General features: G+C 38.0%; 1 protein-coding gene across 1 annotated transcript in view; it reads right to left on the minus strand.

Moving 5' to 3' along the window:
- The window catches only part of GPC2 (glypican 2), a 46,989-nt gene extending 44,734 nt beyond the window's left edge, over positions 1–2,255 (minus strand). Inside the window, exon 1 of the mRNA XM_066593782.1 lies at positions 2,174–2,255. The gene's annotated coding sequence lies outside the window, so the exon portion shown is untranslated. The remainder of the gene's footprint in view (positions 1–2,173) is intronic.
- Between the last annotated feature and the right edge of the window lie 3,745 nt (positions 2,256–6,000).

A 6,000-nucleotide genomic window follows, 5' to 3' on the forward strand; every position in this document is an offset into this window, starting at 1 on the left:
CTACCTCACCTCTATGTGTATATACTGAGGAGAATCTACCTCACCTCTATGTGTATATACTGAGGAGAATCTATCTTCTGTGTGTGTATACTGAGGAGAATCTCCCTCACCTCTATGTGTATAGACTGAGGAGAATCTACCTCACCTGACCATATACTGAGGAGAATATAATTGATCTTTCTGTGTATATACTGAGGAGACTCTACCTCACCTTTATGCGTTTACACTGAGGAGAATTTACCTCACTTCTGTGTGTATATACTGAGGAGATTCTAACTGCCCTTTGTGTATATACTGAGAATATAATTGACCTCTCTGTGTATATACTGAGAATATAATTGACCTCTCTGTGTATATACTGAGGAGAATCTATGTCACCACGATGTGTATATACCGAGGAGACTCTACCAAACCTCTATGCGTATACACTGAGGAGAATCTACCTCACTTCCATGTGTATATACTGTGGAGAATATACCTCACCTCTATCTGTGTATACACTTAGTTGAACCTAACTCACCTTCTGTATATACTGAGGAGAATCTGCCCCATCTGAATTTGCATATACTGAAAAGAATCCACGTCACATATAGGGCAAAAGTACAAGGGCGTATGCGGAACTACGCTCGCCGCTATGGAATGTACATGCCCATGAACCAGGGTTTTTCCTGTTTTCTTTGGGCCAACCAAACTTCGCCCCATAGCGCGCAAGTTTGAAATAAACAGCGGGAAGATGGGTCCGACCCTACCTTTCCGTACATAGTTAATACTGCGTGCGAGAAAGTTAGGGCAAGTCCTATCTTTTTTTCATCCATACTATTAATTGGAGACAATACCGCTAATGAAAACAAAACCATTGAAATCAATGGTTATGTTTCATCCCATTATGAGGCTGTTATTATCACAGTCGCATAACGGGACTAAAACACACCCATGTGAAGAAGCCCTTATACTGAGGAGAATCCACCTCACCCCCAAATATATGAAGTATATCTAAATGACTCATCAATAGGGCTTCTTCACATTGACTTGGGCGAAGCCAGGTATGTCAGCCAGTGTGTGTGTGTGTATATATATCTTATACACACATATTATAGTATAGAGAGATATAGGGGGAGTGTGTAGAGAGATATAGGGACAGTGTGTGATACAAAGCCCCAGTGTCAAGAGATGCTGTAGGGACAATACCCTGAGTTTTATAGGGAAAGCATATATAGGAACAGTATAGAGATATAAGCCAGATGTAGTGATATATGAGAACAGTGCAAATATAGAGAGAGAGAGTTATAATGGGAAGTATATAGAGAAGGAAAAACCAATTATAAGTTACATAAAGAGAACAGCTGTGATAATATACAGTATAACATAAGGCATATAAAATACATACAAAATAGCTGTGATGATATAATATAAAGTATGTGTACAGAAAGCAGCTGTGATGATTATAGTATAAGGTAGATACAAGATGTACAGAAATCAGGTGTGATTATATTATATACGGTAGATATATATATATATATATTGTATCACAAGCGTGATGCTATAACATATAAGGTAGATACAATACTAAGAGTAGGTGTGATGATATATAATATAAGGTAGATACAATTCATACAAAGAGCAGATGAGATAATATAATGTAAGGTAGCTACAATATAGACAGAAGGTGTGATGATATAACATAAGGTACATACAATACAGAGAGCAGGTATGAGGATATAATATAAGGTAGCTACAATACATGCAGAGAGCAGGTATGATATAACATATAAATCAGACACAATACATACGGAGAGCAGGTATGAGGATATATAATATAAGGTAGCTACAATACATACAGAGAGCAGATGAGATAATATATTGTAAGGTAGCTACAATATAGACAGAAGGTGTGATGATCTAACATATAAGGTACATACAATACAGAGAGCAGGTATGAGGATATAACATATAAAGTAGACACAATACATACAGAGAGCAGGTGTGATAACAAGGTAGCTACAATACATGCAGAGAACAGGTATGATATAACATATAAATCAGACACAATACATACAGGGAACAGGTATGAGGATATATAATATAAGGTACATACAATACAGAGCAGGTGTGATAATATGATATAAGGTAGATACAGTAGGTAGAGCAGCTGTGATAATATAAAGGTACATACCATACGTAAAGAGAGCAGCTGCGATGAGACCCGGCGCTGGATCAGCTGGAAGACAAAGGAGATGTGCAGAGCCCCGGGGTCCTAGAGCCCCCGACTGCTGCTGGCTCCGTCTATGGCTAGCACAGACAGGGTGTGTACAGGGGGGAGGCTGCTCATAGTCCACCCACTGATCACACATATATTATACACCCAGACTGCTAAAACACCAGTACGTGATATACAAAGGTACAAAGGGAGAGATACAAGTGAGGTTGGGCTTGATAGATACAATGTGACATCTATGACATGGCTATACAGGTAGCTGAAGATAAACCTCCTCCGTCCTCTGTGCCCCATCTGTCACTTTGCAGGGGGCTTACAGTGATTGCTATTTAAGTGACATTAGCAGTGGTAGCAGGTGCTTAACACACACTAATACTGGTGGAGATGGGTGATATGCCTGCTAGGATAACAGATATAATCCCTACACCTATTATACACATGTAGTGATATAATCCCTACACCTATTATATACATATAGTAATATAATGCTTACACCAGTCCTGGTGGTCCTTTCATATACATATAGTGATATAATCCCTACACCTATTATACACATATAGTAATATAATCCTTACACCAGTCCTGGTCATATACATATAGTAATATAATCCTTACACCAGTCCTGGTGGTCCTATCATATACATATAGTGATATAATCCCTACACCTATTATACACATTTAGTGATATAATCCTTACACCTATTATACACATGTAGTAATATAATCCTTACACCAGTCCTGGTGGTCCTATCGTATACATATAGTGATATAATCCCTACACCTATTATACACATATAGTAATATAATCCTTACACCAGTCCTGGTGGTCCTATCCTATACATATAGTAATATAATCCCTACACCTATTATACACATATAGTAATATAATCCTTACACCAGTCCTGGTGGTCCTATCATATACATATAGTAATATAATCCTTACACCAGTCCTGGTGGTCCTATCATATACATATAGTGATATAATCCCTACAGCTATTATACACATATAGTAATATAATCCTTACACCAGTCCTGGTGGTCCTATCCTATACATATAGTGATATAATCCCTACACCTATTATACACATATAGTAATATAATCCTTACACCAATCCTATACATATAGTAATATAATCCCTACACCTATTATATACATATAGTAATATAATCCTTACACCGGTCCTGGTGGTCCTATCATATACATATAGTGATATAATCCCTACACCTATTATACACATTTAGTGATATAATCCTTACACCTATTATACACATGTAGTAATATAATCCTTACACCAGTCCTGGTGGTCCTATCATATACATATAGTAATATAATCTTTACACCAGTCCTGGTGGTCCTATCATATACATATAGTAATATAATCCTTACACCAGTCCTGGTGGTCCTTTCATATACATATAGTGATATAATCCCTACACCTATTATACACATATAGTGATATAATCCTTACACCAGTCCTGGTGGTCCTTTCATATACATATAGTGATATAATCCCTACACCTATTATACACATATAGTGATATAATCCTTACACCAGTCCTGGTGGTTTTATTATACATATATAGTGATATAATCCATATACCTATTTAGTAATATAATCCTATAGCAGTCCTGGTGGACCTATCATATACATATAAAAATATAATCCTTACACCAGTCCTGGTGGACCTATCATATACATATAGTAATATAATACTTACACCAGTCCTAGTGGACCTATCATATACATATAGTAATATAATCCTTACACCAGTCCTGGTGGACCTATCATTTACATATAGTAATATAATCCTTACACCAGTCCTGGTGGACCTATCATATACATATAGTAATATAATCCTTACACATATTATACACATATAGTAATATAAACCTTACACCAGTCCTGGTGGTCCTATCCTATACATATAATGATACAATCCCTACACCCATTATACACATATAGTAATATAATCCTTACACCACTACTGGTGGTTCTATTATACACAAATAGTGATATAATCCCTACTGCAGTCCTGGTGGACCTATTATACACATACTAGCAGATATACCCGGCTTCGCTCGAGTTAATTTGGTACTGGTGTTTATCTGGTGTTCACACAGAAAATCTTATGACGTCGTGGTTACTTTAGAGATACCGAGGAAAAAATATGTTCATCATTTTGCATGGTTCTTTGCGATACCCAGAAAACACCACGTGGAGGCAACCATGCAACGTTTCCTTTATATAAAATGACATCAGGAAGTGAGAGAATGACATTCCGTATGTAAAATTTGGATGCCAATTTTTTTGCGCTTACAATTGAATAATCGAGTTGGGACCCATTAACTTTTCCTATTTATGACATAATCAATGCCCGTTCCAAATTTCATGTTTCTATGACACCAAGAAGTGAGAGAATTAGATTCCGTACGTAAAATTTGGACACCAGTTCTTTTGCGCTAGAATTCAATAGTCGAGTTGGGACCCATTAGCTTTTCCTATTTATGACATATTCAGTGCCTGTGCCAAATTTCATGTTTCTACGACATCGGGAAGTGGGAGCATTAGATTCCATACATAAAATTTGGACGCTAATTCTTTTGTGCTAGAATTGAATAATCGAGTTGGGTCTTTATCTTTCCTATTTTGGACATAATCTATGTTTGTGCCAAATTTCATGTTTTTTCAACATCAGGAAGTTAGAGAATTAGTGGCGAGTCAGTCAGTCAGTGAGTGAGTCAGTGAGGGCTTTCGTCTTTATATATATAGATAATCCCTAAACCAGCCCTAGTGGTTCTATTATACACATATAGTGATATAATCACTACACCAACCCTAGTGGTCCTATCATATACATATAGTGATATAATCCTTACATCAGTCCTGGTAGTTCCATTATACACATATAGTGATAAAATCCCTACACCTATTATACACATATAGTGATATAATCCCTACACCAGTCCTGGTGGTCCTATTATAGTCATATAGTGATATAATCCCTACACCAACCCTAGTGGTCCTGTTATACACATACAGGAACATAATACCTAAACCACCCCCAGTGGTCCTATTATATACATAAAGTGATATAATCCTTACACTAGTCCTGGTAGTCCTATTATAGTCATATAGGGATATAATCCCTACACCAGCCCCAGTGGTCCTATTATACACATATAGTGATACAATCCCTACACTACTCCAGCTGGCCCTATTATATACACATATAGTGATAGATAGAACAGATAAAGCAATCTCAGATGATGGAGATCTGAGGACTCTTCTATTTGTCTTCCCTGTTAACCCATAGCTAGTGATGGATGCGCATCGGACCCCAGAGATTGTCATGCCAGACCACCATAGAGGAGACTTCTATATCATAGATATGAGATAAAGAAGCAATCGAGCATCAGGCTCTCCTGTCCTGGATGAGGTTGGGTTAGGAATCACTGTAGCTACCTAGTCTGCCAACATGGGGTATTTGAACGTGTCAATGTGGGGTCCCAGCGTACCTCCAATGCACAGTGCCAACGTGGGAGTCTGAGGACACCCCCAACAGTAACCTTGTGATGCCTGGAGCATCAGTAATGTCAGATCCACCAAACTAAGCTTCTGAGGGTCTGTTCACAGGGTGGGACGATGGGCCACACTGACGTGCAGAAATCAGATGCGGAAAATCAGCTTTCCGCATCAAGTAGCAACGGGTCACTTCTTGGGGCGGAAATGTGATTTTCTGCGTTGGAAGTCCACATGTGGATTTTGCCCGCAGACAGGGCAGAT

The sequence above is a fragment of the Eleutherodactylus coqui genome, chromosome 2 (genome assembly GCF_035609145.1).
Source record: "Eleutherodactylus coqui strain aEleCoq1 chromosome 2, aEleCoq1.hap1, whole genome shotgun sequence".
In the NCBI taxonomy this organism is placed as follows: domain Eukaryota; kingdom Metazoa; phylum Chordata; class Amphibia; order Anura; family Eleutherodactylidae; genus Eleutherodactylus; species Eleutherodactylus coqui.